The following is a 16,624-nucleotide window of genomic DNA, read 5'->3' on the forward strand; positions in this document are numbered from 1 at the left end:
ATAACATTTTTCATTTTCAATTGCAAAATACAGTCATCAAACTTGTACCAAAAGTCGTAACTAGGAAAGGGCCTTTAGGTGATAATGTAGTAAGTAGAATGTATGTTGTACGATCATATAATAACATGATGATATGCAGTGCTGGATGTAATAAGACCCACACAAGCATATCATCATGTTGTTTTATGATCGTACAACATACATCCTATTTACTACATTATTATCCTAGTCGGCACAACTTCTTTAATTTCTTGTCCTTTTAGTTGGTTTCTTTCAGCTGGGTCGTCTATACGTTCAGGATGGGCGTTCATCTAGTGTGAAGTCTCTACTCAATGACTGTCATATTTCCAAGTCTTCATTGAGCCTCTCATCCTCCTTAGTTTCCTTAGGGTTTCTCAGGCACATACCATTCCCCGCCATCTCTCAACCAGTTAGCTGTATTTAGGGCTTTGAAGCTTAACCTTCTTTATCTTGCTTTTGGTGCGACTGGCTCCTATACCCAGCAAATAATCCTGTGGATGTTTCTGCAGTTTTTCTCTTATCCCTTCATAGCAGCGATTCACCATCTACTCCCAGTAATTGTGCCTTTTCGGATAATCCTAAATCAAGTGATAATAAGTGGCCTCTACTTGTTGGCATTTGGGACACCCCCGGTTCTTGGACGGATCTATCTTGTGCAAGCAACATCGCCAGGGTGAAATGTGTCCGATGTAGAAAACTGAATTGTATTAATCGAAATCTGGCATTGCTTATAGCAGTGTGCATAAGTGTAAGTGCTTCGTCCCAATTGCAATATGTGAAGGCAATGCTACAGTCCGCTTCCCATTTTTTTCTGACTTTTTAGTGGGTGTTTGAGGACATCTGCTCTTAACGCCATATGCAACATTATTATAACCCCCATGCCTTGGTCTGGTTGCAGTAGCAAATCTAATGTGTACGATCTGCCAAAACCCCTTACCCATAGTTTCTGCGCTATTTTCTTGATGGCATTATAACTATATGCAATAGTTAATATCCCTGCATCTTTACTATATAGAACCTCTGTCTTTTCAAAAGAAGAGCTTAAAAGAACCTCTCAAAAGAAGATCAATGCCTAAAAAACACAGAACTTCAGTTTCTCTGCTATCCCTGATATTGTCATAATTAGTTATAGTTGGGCGGATAGGTCTAGAGAAGTCCTACTTCTCAAATTTACTAGCACTTTGAATGAGGGAAGTTAATGTGAGCACAGGGGTGGAAAAGGAATATTTCTCATAGTCCCCTCTGTCCGTCCCTGTACCCACCTTTACCTCCTCCATCCTATATCTTCCCATAAATGTTGAAGCTGTAGGTGTATGATGAAATCCAAGATAGCTCTTGAAGAATTGGGATTTTCAGATACTGAATTAAAGTAGCTGCGTTTTTCTAAGTTAAAAAATTTGTCTTCCTCTCTTTACACAGTTTACTGCAGCAAGCCTAAATATTTGAAAAGAAACACATTAAACATTCATCTCCTGTTATAGAAACAATTATATAGAGGTGAAACAGATAGTATTCAGCATAGCTCCTATAGGAAATCGAAGAACATAGCAATTTAATAAACGTAAAACATTTGTCTACATCACTTACAGAAGTAAAATACCATACTTTTAGTAAAGTTGTTTTAAAAACACATTTGTCGTATTTTGGACACTGTCCAACATCAAGCAAAAACAAAGTAAAAGTTATAGGTATTACTATTATCGCCTTTTTGTGAAATAAGGGGAGAGGAAAGGCTTAAACTTGGCTTGGGTTTCTTTTATTAAATAAGGTTGTACAGGCTTAATTGCGAATATACCCAAGTGTCTAAAAATGTAATTATGCAATCGACCAGAGGATTAAGAGTTTTTTCAGATACACTGTTTAACTTCTGTGTATAGTTTGAAGTTGCTCCAAACACATTTTATTCTTGGTGCTCATGTTAAAACCAGGAAAGGGTTGTCTTACGTGTCAACGTAAAAAAACATCTGGAGTATCTGGATTATAGAAAAGGACAGTTTCATGCTTAATTGGTATGCTTCTCAAAGTGCGGTCCTACAATGTTGTTGGGGAGCATACTTGCCAGCACTGTGAAAGTAAGAAGTAATATTCCAACACTCACAGTAATGCAGATTATCGTTTTCTTGGACAGAGGCGTTTGATTAATAAAACCAAAGGTGTAATACCAGCACATGAAAAGAACATGTTCCAAAGAATATAAATGCGTATTAATCTGCATTTGACGAGTATGATTAAATTATTCCTCCTATGTCGCCACTCAGTCCTAGGTTTGATTGGACATTACTTCATAAAACTGATAATGAAGAGTCTTTTGCTGCCATTAGTGCACATGCCTGTGTTTGAATATGGGGCCAGGTACCCTGCTGTGCCTCTCTTGCTCACAGCTTCACAAGTCCCCTTCCTTTGTTTGAACACGTATTAGTGCTATCTACATCCTCCTTTACATTTATTCTGATATTTTGTACCTCTATGTCAGACAGGCTGAGGCCTGTGTGTCACTATAAGGTGTGGTTTACACTGCTGACAAAATTATGAAGTATGAGTTTCTGTTGCCCATGCATGGCCAGGAAGAGTTTTGTTGTGGAATCTTGAAAAGGAGGTTGTGAAGATGCTGCCAATTTCTAGGGATATTAGATAGCAGAGTTCATGAACACCGGCCACTCCATGTGATAGCAATGTGATTGAGGTCTTTGATCTTGTAACAGGATACCTAGGGCAACGTCACTGGCAGTCTGTTTGAGGGTAAGACACTCTGACCCTCCTAAGGATGAGCAGCATTAAAAGATTAGGATGGCTGGGTGCAGTTTATGCTGGCTATATTCCAGTGCTTCTAGACTGCTTGGGCTTTTAATGCCAGAATCACATTTTGCCCCAAGTAGTGGGCAAGGTGTTACTCAACCAGAGTTTCCCAAAGGAGACATAATACGAATAGCAAATCTGCCCACACTCATCAACAGAGATTAAGAAGTCCCACTGACAAAGTCTGAGGCACTTCTGCCACTCCGCAGAAGATGTGTACCCTACAGAGAAAGGGATGGCTGTCTTTCCATCAACATCACTAGACTCAGGTCGCCAAAGACTCTTGGTTCTTGTCAATTGTCAGTAACAGATCTTTTTTACAAGTCTAACAGCTTCTATTGTCACCATCTTGTAGGCCATATTTACTTCAGTCTGTGTCACCGGAACCTCTGAGTGTGGTGAAAAATCTTCTCTTCTTGGGGACCCCAAAGACTGCTCCACTTTCTAAGAGGGGACACAGTTATTCCTCCCAGTGTGTCTGAGAGCTGGATGAAAAAGAATTTGGCGCCACTTAGTGTGGATTTGTACAATCTAAATCAGTACCCCATTCCCATTAGAATTGCTGTTAACTGTGGCAAATGTCCTCTTAGCAGTACAGTCTAATGCGCTACTTGCGTGATGCTTACTCTAACGTCGGTCAATTTTGATTAAACAATGTTCCTTGGGCAACCAGCATTACCAATGTGGAGTTTGCTTCTTTGGCTAAAAGACTTTTAGCTCCAGTATAAGCGTTTCTGAGACTGAAAGAATGTTTTATGCTCCTGCTACTAAGATGACTGCATGGTAAAGGCTTTCTCCAATAAGCTAATTCCTTCGAGTAGGGCGTTACTACAATGGTCCCTCTTTGTTCTTGTGTTCTCTGTGATCTTCCAATTGAACTTTCTGATCACAGAAGAAAGTTTCATTGCAAAGGGGACATGCTGGATAAATATGATGCTACATCTACAAGCACTTGGAGTAACATTTTTTTGTTTGAGATTTAAAATCGCATCATTTAAAAAAAAAAATGCAATACATAAAGTGCTGTTTAATAATGCTAGCATACTGGGCCTATTATTTCAGAAATTAAAAATAGAAATTAGTCACAAAAGTTAAACCTTTTTTCTGGATGCAATTAATGGCATCATAAAAACGTCAACATGACACCTGCATCTCATCAGTCAATAGGGACTGTCTCTCTGAAAGGTTTTGAGTAGAGGAGTCCTTCAGTGCTTTTGAAGCAATATTCCAGAATTTTACTACACAGGAAATTAGCCTGTTTGAAATATCAGTAAAGGATTAGAGAGTTGCTGATTGAAACACTGCACACCATGATTCTTTAAAAGTTAGACATAGTTATTCCTTCCTTGGATTAACCAATACAGGGCATATACAAACTAGGTGACAGATGTTTTTTTCTAAAGTTACCACATAGACTACATTGGCGTTTTTTTCTTTAAGTTGCGTTCCATGAACTCAAGAAGTTAATGTACAGTAATCGAAAGCAAAGAAAGGACCAGGTTGCCTTAGATTACAGACCGGATGACAAGTATAGCTGTCTTCCCATCATGTAACTGTTGATTGAATAGTGAGTGTGACGCTTCACTAAGTTCGAACACAAGTAACACTTGAATGGCCACCTAGTGTTAGGCTACCTAGAGGATTTCAGTTGCCTACGTTCTACTTATGTAACTGTTTATTTAGGTGTGCTTTATAAATTAAAAACGATGAGTTGCTATTACAAGAATAATTAGTTTGCTCAGAAAGAATACACTTCAGATGGTTAGTACTGGATTTGAAGTGGAACAAAAATAAAGCTAATATTGTTTACTGGGAAGGCTAGATAAGGCATTGTAACTGTAAGTTTGTTCTGCTGTTGGGGAAACATTGACTTTAATTTATTAACTTAAAAGCACTGTATTGTTATCCTATTCACCACATGTTTGAGAAAGCTGTAAAAATGTTTCCCATGTAAAACAATTGGATGCACTTTAGGGACATTACTGTTATAGTTTCTCCAGTTACTTCCCGTCATAGTATAAAATAAAACATTTAAGACCGCAGCTTCCGCTAGAGTGTTAGGGGATACATTTTTTAAGTGTTCCTTCCATTTGAACTTGTTATCGACTAGCGTGACCAGGCACTATATTGGTTCTTCTGATTTTATTAACCAGAAATGCTTTTGCTTGAACTTTCGAAAATGAAATTGTGTTGTTTTTTTTAAAAATGTTTGACAACATGTTCTGCAATCTTATAGGAGTTTTTGACATTAATAATAGGGCTTCGGTATTGGTTTGTCTATTCAATTTGTGGTAGCCCATTTTATGATGATAGCTGTTTATGATGGATAATGTAAGTGGCTGTCAGCCATATATAGGCAAAATAGAAAAGGGGCAACAACTTACACACCTGCTTTTTTTGTTGTTTTGTAACATGTATTGGATTTTACAAGACAGGTAAGAGCAGGTAAGTGCATACATTTCATACATAAAGCGCATGTTTTGCGGCATTGTACATTATAGCATGGTGAGTATACATATATTATAGTTATCAGGTACAGATCAACAACATGTGTGGCAGTATTGAGAAATTCTGCAGAGCATGTCTATACGTCAATAACTGCGTCTTTAAAGCAAACTGTACTTAACTAGTTAACTATGTGTCTATCCATTATTGAGTGGAAAAAGGTGGCCCACTAGAGCAGAACTTATTAATATTAGGTATTAGGTAGTGTGTGTGTGATTCACTATGTCATTGAGCGGGGGTATCCGGGCAATAAAGTCTGCCAGTGCCTATCTCCATCCAGAGTTTGTGTAATATCAATAGAGAAGTGGTTGTGTGCAGTGTAAGAGTTTGAGTTTGGATTGAGGTGTATCCCCTTGGGCCCCCATTTTGCCCTTCTTGGGGAGTGATTTCGGCAGTACTAGACTGCGAACATATCTAGCGTTTTAAAGGACTCTAAAAGAGGTCCCAACTCATGGCAATGAGCTTTTTCCGTAGTCCACGATATTCTTTCCTATGTAATGCTCCATTTTCCGCCAACCCGCATTTCTCTACCTCTTCCTTCCTGACAAGCAGGACAGGTGGAGTTGCTGACTTCCACCATCTAGTTATGAGACGTTTTGCAAGTATGAGCACTAAATCTGTAAATTTTGTTTGTACTTTCTAACCTTTTGAGCGTGGGTACAGATCTAGGAGGCAGCTCTCAGCCATGTGCCATATGTCCCCACCGCCACCCCGACCACCTCCTGCAGCGCCACAGCAATCTCTGCTCAGTATGTGGAGAGAGCAGGGCAAGCCCACAACATATGCAGTAGATCAGCATCTTGCTCAGGACATCGTGGACATGCCGCTGCAACTGAGGGGAATATGGTATGCAGTCTATGTGGCGTAAGACATACACCCTGCCTTATTTAGTTTAAAGTTGGCATTTTGTGGGAAGGTCCAGTCATTAATGAAAATTTTAGCCCTGCCCAAGTTTTTGTATGTCATTCTGTAATAAGGTTACATTTTGACCCAGAGCTACGCTTGATCTACTCTGTTGAATGCAGCAAAGCATACAAACAACTTGTAATAGTCTCATTTTACAGCCTTGGTTGCCAAGAACGTTTGAGTTAAAATATTGAGTTACATAACCCCTTTAAGACCCAGTTTGTTTTATTTTCAGGAGATGCTGATCCCTTAACCAAGCCCCCAATTAATTCAATAGGTGCCTAGAAAATATTTGTCTTAAGTGCCCCTTTACTCGATTTATCTTTAGTTTTTGGGATCTCTCGTGGCACTGTGTTTTCATATTGGTAGAAGCACAGATCTCTCCCATGATAGAGGAAATATTCCTTTGAAAATAACGTTCTTGTAAAATGAGATCAATTCTCAATCCACTTATCTGGATTATTCTTCATACACTGGAATACAATTTGAGGATTTGTTAATCTTTATTAAGTCTTCAATGGGGTTTAATTTTGGGGTCTTGTTTATTTGCTACCATGGCCGAGCTTTAGAGGTATTAATCCTGCACAAGCTATAGGAAGATGTAAATTACTTTCATCATGTATCTGCACCAACGTAAACCAGTGAAACCTTCACCCTTCTAGTCCTATTGGCGTTTAAGGGCCAGAAGCCCATTGTCATTCCTTTCAATTATTTTGAACAGTTTCAACCAGAGGTCCTCAACACTTGATTTGAAAATAGATTAATACCATGCTTATATATTGATTTCATAGCATTTTTTTAGTGGTAGCCAGCGATCTTGATCTGTTATAGGAAATAATCTTGATGAAGCCCAAGGCTTCTTCGAGAAACAAATACCAGCCTTAGAAATGGTCCGAAAGAATTCTCCAACAAACTCTGAATTCACATACGAGTGAGTACAAGTACTGCATCACCATTTCCACTGTAACATAGTCCTCATCGTACCACTTCTTTCACTGTTCACTTAAGTTTTATTGTACCAACACATCCACACATTATATAGTCATCACCCATCAGGTCATCAGCTTCTCTCCACCCTCTAACCCTTAACTTGCATTTTAAATGACTGTTGTTCGTGTCATTGTAAATTAGGACTGTGCAACTGTTGGTGATGTAAAACTATGCAACAAGAGAAATGTGGCTTTGTAAAAGTAGTGTATGGTGATTAAGAGGGCACCTTCAGACTATGAGTTGTGCAAGATCCTTCCCTCCTCCCAAAAACATCACATCGGTCAGGAAGTTCAGGAACCACTTCCTAAAGCACATTATCTTCGTGGCCCAATGGCATTGGGTTCCTAAAACATCCCACAAAGGATTAATGCCAGATGCAGAGCTGCATTCGAGTCCCCTGCAGCTTCTCATGATAGAGCATAGGAACGATTTTCTGGGCAATGTCCACTAATGTCACAAAATTGAGGAAAAGAAAAAAGTGATGGGTTGGTTGCTTGAATTAATCTAATTAACTGGTAATTGCTGTGGTTCTCAATGTAGGGTGTATTTGTTTTTTATCAAACTTTCTTTATTCAATTTTCTGGGCACCACACGGATTGATGACAAATATATCATTCAGGACACCGTAATTACATCCAATATTGCTTATGAAGCATACAATGTCTACCTAGGGCCGGTGTCTATAGTAAGTCTTTAGCCCATCTTTACAGTTAGTTGAAATAAAATTGTCATTTGTACATGAAAATGAAAAAACTAAATTTGCCCATATTATAACACCAACACACTTAAACAAGGTACCCAAGTGGATTAAAAAGAATAGTATATGATATCTCAGGACATTAGATTTATGAAAGCATTGGGCAAGGCCCGAACAGACAATATAGCGGCACAGGGGGCAAGGACAATAGGCCCTAAACTAAAACAGGTGGAGCGCTCTTGTGCGTGTGAGGCAGGCGCATAATGGAAGGCCCCTGGAAAGGAATTTTACTATGGGTCCCCAAATGTACTTGAAATTCTTACAGTTATCTGTAAGAATGTCTGTCATTTGTTCCATTGTGATGGCCTGCCAGTTTAGCATGCCATTGCCTCATTGATGGAACCTCACTCTTCTTCCAAAAGGCCGGTAGAGGTATTTCTGCTGCCTGACGCATAGCCACAGCACAGTGCAGTCGCTGGTGGTTTGACGTTTAAGTGAGGCATACCTCAATCCAAGCAGGGCAAACTCAGGGTTTAAGGAATCCGATAGACTAAAATCTCCTTAATTTGAGCCAAAATCTCTGACCAAAACTGCTGAATAAATGGGCAGTCCCACCATATGTGGCAAAAATCGTCCAGAAGCCCACTACCCCTCCAACAGAGATAAGCCTTGGCAGAAAATATTTTTTTCAGTTTAGTGGAGTACAGGTGCCATTCGAACAACACTTTATAGTGCACCTCCTGCACACCCACAGATTGATTACATCTGAGAATGTCTCTCCAGAGTTTATGCCATCTCTACTCAGGAATAGGTTGCCCAAGCGTCTGTTCCCAGAAAGTGATGTGACTTATTTGTGGGGAAACGCTCCCGATGATCAACAGAAAGTAAAGGCATGAGACCCTTCGGAGCACCCCACTGTTTTTGCAAAAGTCGCTATGGCAGTAAGGTCCCTAGTGGCAGCCTCTTGAACCTTCGGGGCAAGGGCCCAGTGCTTTAACTGTGTATAGTGATAGCTTCCTAAACTTGGGAGGCCGAACTCTCGCTGGCAGTTCTCAAATATGACAATATGGTAAGACATCCAATCCATGGATTGAAATGAATAGGAGTAAAAGGGAAAGGACAGAGACCCAGTCACTTTGTCCCATGCCTTCAGCAACGTTTTCTTGGGCGTTTTGGGATATGCTTTAGGTGGACGGTCCGCCCTCTGCTTCCACAGGATGTCTGATGTGTATCTACCTACCACCGCTCTATCCATGTGCAGCCATTGTCTATCAGACTCCTTTAGAGACCATTCTGGGATGATCCGTAGCTGCACTGTGCACTGCTTTATAGTACAGGAGGAAGACAGGCAGTGCCATCCCCTTGTAAAAGCCTGCCACTCTAGAAGTCATTTCAATGCCCAAGTAGGTGATCTATTTTTCAGCCTACAGAAGTGGGGCATCCCTCTTACGGATTGGCAGAGTAAGGTTTAACATGAACGATTAATGTAAGTTGATGCGAACGCCAGCTACTCTCTCAAAGGTTGCTAATTCTGATTGTAGAGCTGCCAGGGAAGACTGAGGGGAGGTCAGTGACAGCAAGACATCGTCTGCAAAGAGTGATACTTTGAGTTCAACCGACCCAAATGTGATGCCTTGAATGGGTTGTGCAGCACGTACCTTGGCTGCTAGGGCCTCAATACTAAGGGCAACCCTGCCTCTTCCCCTGTCTTCCCCCCCCCCCCCCCATGCAGATATTGTTCCGTCTTGATCTGTTTTCTAATTCTTCGCATTTCAGGACAGAGGCTTGTATTTGCGTGTGAAGGAGGCTACCTGAGCTTTCTATCTGGCTCACATGGCCCTCTAGGCTTTGCATTTTGGTGTCGTGGTCCAGCGTTCGTGTGACCACTGAGTCTGCATCCTGCTGCTGAGTGCCAAGGCAACTGTGGATATCAGTTTTGAAGGTGTCTAGGGAGGTTGCTAGGCCAGATTTCTGTTCTTCTCACAGCTCCCACTTGTCCTGTAGAGAGGCCAAGATGTCTTCCTTTGTGAGCGCCATAGTGTTGCACTTGTTGGTGACAGGGCGAGTGTCTCTTGTTTCCATCGTCGCAAAGTAGCTTGACACTCTGTTGCCCTGGACTGTCTTGGCACACAGGCTTCAGCCCCTGAGCACACATTTAGAGTCTTTTCATGGGGATGGCGGTGATCACTCTGCCTTTGGTCTTCATGTGGGTGTAAAAGTTACTTTGTGATCCCACTCAGTTGAACCACTCGCCGCCACTGTTTTCCCTGCACGACTGGCAAAGCTGCAACCCAGGCCCAGGATGGACCAATAGGCACTGCTTCACTTCTCCTCCAGGGGCAGACTGGCATTCCCCCTCCGAATTCAGATCTTTCTGCTCCCCAGAGTACACTTGGGCCCCAAAAGTATGTTGCGGTATGGTGTGTGATGCAGATAAAGTCCAGAAGCTAAGGCCCACAGAAGCGCCATTGCAGAGCACACTAATCTTCGGCACAAGGTCTCCCCTAGTGTCTGACTACCATAAGGAAGCCACATCTGGACTCTTCAGAGGCCTTGGGGCGGACTGAGAACTTCAGCGTTCCCATTCTCATGCTCACTTAATGCCTTTTCATGTGGATATCAGGCAGGCCTCACTCCCTAGGTGTCCGACCCACCTGCCATTTTGAATTCAGGCAGCCATGACTCAACCGCATTTTTGCTGCCGGCGGCTACGGCACTATCAACTCTGGAGGGTTGCATAAACCCCCAGTGATAAGCCTCCACCTGGGTCGGGGGGGTCGCCTGCAGAGAGGCCTCGTCCCCCTAGCTCCAGCTTCTTCGCTATGTCTTTCAGCCGGCTGCGGTGGGTGCCTCGCCTCCCCGCGGTCCTCACACCTGGAAGCGATTGGGGGTGGGGGGGATTAGATGTTGACCTCCAGATGGCACACTACCCGCCTCCTCCCCAGTTGCTATGGATCAGACGTGACTGTGCTAGACGGCCTCGCCCGTAACTCTCTCTGTGTCATCGGATGGCTACTCTCTGGCGGTCAGGCCTCGTCAATAAAGCGCAGCAGTCCACGACTCACTCGTGGGTCAGCTGGCAGCCCCCAGGGAGCCCCTGCTCTTCTCTAGCGGTACATGGCAGCTGAAGCTGGTTCGCTGCCCAAGGACACCAAACAGCCTTGGTAATGGGATAATGCCGCAGGGCCCATTTGAATCACGTCCACTCAGCCATGGCGGTTGGCCACGCCCACTGTCATTTCCCCAGCCTGTCATTTCCCCTCAGACAGGAACCAGCCATATGCAAATCAGTCCAGTTGGAATAGGAACAGTCCAGCCTGAACTGCCAGGCCATATCTCCCCTGCTGTTGCACCAGAGAGGTTTGGAATCAAACCTCTTGTGCACTGTTTCCCAATGCGACAAGGTGATAAAAGCTTACCCCTCATTCCTCTGAATCTCTCCCAAATGCGAGTAATCTAATCTTTTTCAAGTGAGTTCACTGTTTTTTGCTGTTTGTACCAGTACAAAGCCAGGAAGCCCTTTCCTTCTCTCCTACTTTTTGTCACATCCAATTGTCTAGGTACAGTAAAAGCAGCTTGAAAAATACCATTGCCATACATATTGGATTTTGTATTGCTCATTGCTGCCTTTCAGTGGGTAGTACTGTGCTTTGAATGTGTCTGCAAAGTCCACCAGACATCTGTAGCTTTCTCCAGACATAGTGCTGTAACACAAATGTGCCAAGGGGTTACATGAGCCACTCTTTAATCTCAAGAAATACCGTGCTTTATACAGAGACAGTGGTGGTTTCAGTCAAGCGGCCGTGGAAATACATTGGTCAATAAGAACTGTACATCTGCTCCTTATGTAGATTTTCTCTTTTGTTTGCCTATATTTGTTATGGGTTGTATTTTGCTTCAAGATGGCTAATCCATTATGCAACATTTTGTTATTTGCAGTGTTCCACCCCTCCCCCATACACTGTATCATTTGGTTCCCTTCACCCAAAACATAGACTTCCAGTTAAAAACCACACTGCACTTTCCAATGTCCATGTCTCTGGATTATCCCCATTTCTCATTTCTGGCTGAACTGACTATTCTGACAGTCATTTTCCCTGTGGGCTGCAGTGTATCTGTGCTGGTTTTAGAGCAAGATAGGCTGCAATTACCCACCGTGGCCTTCTAGTTGAAACCTCTTTCAGTTTGGTACTGTTTTTTAGCTATGGCTTGTTTTAGTTTCTAGTCTGACTCTGTTCCTAATTTTCACTTAGTCCGAGGCGTCCCTCTCAGTAATGGTTGTGTGATAGTGCTGGCACCCTTTTCATCTCTGTTAGAGCTACATGAGATGGTTAGAATGATCCCTTTTACACCAGGCTCTGCCTGCAGCACTGCTGTGCCACTAACTTGACCTACTTTCTTCCAAACCCAACTTCCAGCATTCTGTCCTTAACGTTTGCTTTGTAATTCCAGAATGAATTGTATTTCTAAGAATATTGGGCCAGATGCATCAAGCATTTTTCTCCTCGCAAACCGTTTGCGATCGCAAAAAATGCTTTTGCGATGCATCAAACCCAATTTTGCGATTTGGTAACCTGTTACGGAGTCGCAAAATGGGTTTGCGATTCGCTGTTTGTAAGAGACATGTTTAGGACGTCCCTGCAAAATAGCAAATCCTAACAGTATACATGAATGTTTTCTGACCGTGAATGCGGTCGCAAAACATTCGCACATTATCACCTACTTCAAGTAGGTGGTAAGACCTTCACAATTGGGAAGGGGTCCCCAAGGGACCCCTTCCCCTTCGTGAATGTTTGTAAAAGAATTTTTAAGAGCAGGCGGTGGTCTCACAGACCACTGCCTGTTCTTAAAAAATGAAAATAAAGCTTTTCATTTTTCTTTTTGTAAAGCATCTCGTCTTCCTTTAAGGAAAAGGGTCTGCTTTACGTAAAAAATGATTGCTTTATTTAAAAGCAATCACAGACATGGTGGTCTGCTGATCTCAGCAGGACACCATCCCTGTGATTTTTGCGATTCCTAGGGGATCGCAAATTGCGACTGACCTCATTAATATTAATGAGGTAGATCATTTGCGACCCCTTAGTAATCGCAGAAAGTGTACTGCACTCTTTCATGCATGCCGTTTTGCGATTCCTTAACTGCAAATCGCAAAGATTTGCAATTAAGGAAACGCAAAACATTTTTTTGATGGATCTGGCCCATTATTTTTTACCTTAAGTTACCTCAAATCATGTTTATAGATTCATCCTTTTCATTTATCCATCCACCCACATGGATATTCATTCACTTGCTCCGCCATTCATTCACCTTTCATTATATAAACAGTTCATCCCACCCCTTAAAATATTCACACATGCACCTATTCATCATCACCAGCAAATATTCTTACTCATCCATGCAATCACCAATGTATCCCTTGGTCATGACACTCATCCATGCACCCGTCATACAGACCCACTTCCTCATCCACACACTCACCCATCCATTCACCAACCCCCATACTCCCCAGTCACCACCCAACCAGACCCTCCCACCCATCAGTCCTTCCATCCAGTTAACTCTCTACCCATGCATGCATATTCACCCATTGTCAAGAACATGTAACCCTTATGATTTGACCTTTATAACTGTCACAGAATGTCAGATTGTCACCAAAACCGGCCATCACTGCAAATGTGGCAGCCATACCCTCACACAATACCAAATAACTGGTTTCCAGAATGTTATAAGACTCCAAAACTAATCACAGTTCTCTGGAAATGTCTTTAGAACTGGGGACACTGCATGGGTGACCTTCACAATTGGGGAAAAAAGCATGTCAACTTTTGCATCCTGAACTGGAAATAGACAACATGTGCTCTCCAGAACTTATCACTATAGGCCAAAGAGGCACCTTCAGAACTTGGCCTAGTAGCACAGATGTGCCCTCTAAAGTAGTAGCAGTGCAGTGCTTTTGTTGAGGCATAGAGAACCAAAAGCAGTGTTGCAGATGGCGAGTCAGGCATTTGATAAAATCCTTCTGATGAAACTTCCAGAAGTGGGTACTGTTCTAGCTTGTGGCGCCCAGACTTACTCATAATACTCCAGACTTCATATCTGGAAACAGCATTCCAGATGAGCCTTTCAGTGCTGGATGTGATCTCTAAAGTACGAGCAGTACATCTGGTGAAGCGTTTGAGAGTGAAACAGTTATCCAGTATTGGATCTTTCATAGATTCACATGCTTTGATCATTCCTCGTCAAAATTTGAGTCCCAAGCAGTAAGTAGAACTAGTATAGGCTATAATGTCACTAGGCCATGCATTTAATAGCCTATCTATGTTCTTTTTTTTAAAAGAACTAAACTTTAACTATGACCAATCTAGACACTCCCAAAAGAAGCAAATTTTCTCAGATTTTCAAGCCCAAGTGAAAATAACATCCCGACTGTTAAGGGGAGCCGCTCAGGGGAGTAGGGTGGGTCGCATATATATCTATGGAAGATATCAATACTAGATAACTGTTACAGATAAGTAACTTATTTTCTTATTCAGTATTGGATCTTTCACAGATTCACATACTTAATTCAGAATAGAAAGCAGTATTGTAGGTAAATGAATATATATATATATATATATATATATATATATATATATATATATATATATATATATATATATATATATATATATATATATATATAAGAAATACCCTTTCAGGCATAGAGTGACGAATAAATTATGCAAAAAAGAAGCAGAGAACTCTGGGTAGTTCTCAAGTTTAGGTGGAAAGCAGCTCCTGTATGGAGCACTCTCAACACCAGCGACACTCTAGATCTGCTCACCTCAAATGTCTGTTTTTCTTTCAAAATCTTTAAGCATAGGATTAGCACAGTGCCATCCACGCCGAGATAGAAAAGGACAAAGTCTTTTGCCATTTGTACAGCAAAGTCTTTAAGCATAGGACTAGCACAGTGCTGTCCTTGCCGAGCTGTAAAATGACATAAGCCAATTACCACTCCAGGCACAGTATTACAGCTTTGAGTTGGTAAAATACCAATCAAGCCAACCTGAAATGAGTAAAAGCAACCCCTGACACAGTGTTTCGCTCTAATTAGAGCTCTTCAGAGAGGTATAGCTTTGTCCAGACACAAGGGAGCACCCAGTATAAGTCAAAGAAATACCCTTTCAGGCATAGAGTGACGAATAAATTATGCAAAAAAGAAGCAGAGAACTCTGGGTAGTTCTCAAGTTTAGGTGGAAAGCAGCTCCTGTATGGAGCACTCTCAACACCAGCGACACTCTAGATCTGCTCACCTCAAATGTCTGTTTTTCTTTCAAAATCTTTAAGCATAGGATTAGCACAGTGCCATCCACGCCGAGATAGAAAAGGACAAAGTCTTTTGCCATTTGTACAGCAAAGTCTTTAAGCATAGGACTAGCACAGTGCTGTCCTTGCCGAGCTGTAAAATGACAAAAGCCAATTACCACTCCAGGCACAGTATTACAGCTTTGAGTTGGTAAAATACCAATCAAGCCAACCTGAAATGAGTAAAAGCAACCCCTGACACAGTGTTTCGCTCTAATTAGAGCTCTTCAGAGAGGTATAGCTTTGTCCAGACACAAGGGAGCACCCAGTATAAGTCAAAGAAATACCCTTTCAGGCATAGAGTGACGAATAAATTATGCAAAAAAGAAGCAGAGAACTCTGGGTAGTTCTCAAGTTTAGGTGGAAAGCAGCTCCTGTATGGAGCACTCTCAACACCAGCGACACTCTAGATCTGCTCACCTCAAATGTCTGTTTTTCTTTCAAAATCTTTAAGCATAGGATTAGCACAGTGCCATCCACGCCGAGATAGAAAAGGACAAAGTCTTTTGCCATTTGTACAGCAAAGTCTTTAAGCATAGGACTAGCACAGTGCTGTCCTTGCCGAGCTGTAAAATGACAAAAGCCAATTACCACTCCAGGCACAGTATTACAGCTTTGAGTTGGTAAAATACCAATCAAGCCAACCTGAAATGAGTAAAAGCAACCCCTGACACAGTGTTTCGCTCTAATTAGAGCTCTTCAGAGAGGTATAGCTTTGTCCAGACACAAGGGAGCACCCAGTATAAGTCAAAGAAATACCCTTTCAGGCATAGAGTGACGAATAAATTATGCAAAAAAAAAGCAGAGAACTCTGGGTAGTTCTCAAGTTTAGGTGGAAAGCAGCTCCTGTATGGAGCACTCTCAACACCAGCGACACTCTAGATCTGCTCACCTCAAATGTCTGTTTTTCTTTCAAAATCTTTAAGCATAGGATTAGTACAGTGCCATCCACGCCGAGATTGAAAAGGACAAAGTCTTTTGCCATTTGTACAGCAAAGTCTTTAAGCATAGGACTAGCACAGTGCTGTCCTTGCCGAGCTGTAAAATGACAAAAGCCAATTACCACTCCAGGCACAGTATTACAGCCTTGAGTTGGTAAAATACCAATCAAGCCAACCTGAAATGAGTAAAAGCAACCCCTGACACAGTGTTTCGCTCTAATTAGAGCTCTTCAGAGAGGTATAGCTTTGTCCAGACACAAGGGAGCACCCAGTATAAGTCAAAGAAATACCCTTTCAGGCATAGAGTGACGAATAAATTATGCAAAAAAGAAGCAGAGAACTCTGGGTAGTTCTCAAGTTTAGGTGGAAAGCAGCTCCTGTATGGAGCACTCTCAACACCAGCGACACTCTAGATCTGCTC

The 16,624-nt window shown here is 42.0% G+C and overlaps 1 protein-coding gene across 3 annotated transcripts in view; it reads left to right on the forward strand.

Annotated features, from left to right (window-relative positions):
* The window catches only part of ZRANB3 (zinc finger RANBP2-type containing 3), a 615,617-nt gene that overhangs the window by 270,995 nt on the left and 327,998 nt on the right, over positions 1 to 16,624 (forward strand). The window lies entirely within an intron of this gene.

This window comes from Triturus cristatus, chromosome 3_1 (genome assembly GCF_964204655.1).
Source record: "Triturus cristatus chromosome 3_1, aTriCri1.1, whole genome shotgun sequence".
NCBI lineage: Eukaryota > Metazoa > Chordata > Amphibia > Caudata > Salamandridae > Triturus > Triturus cristatus.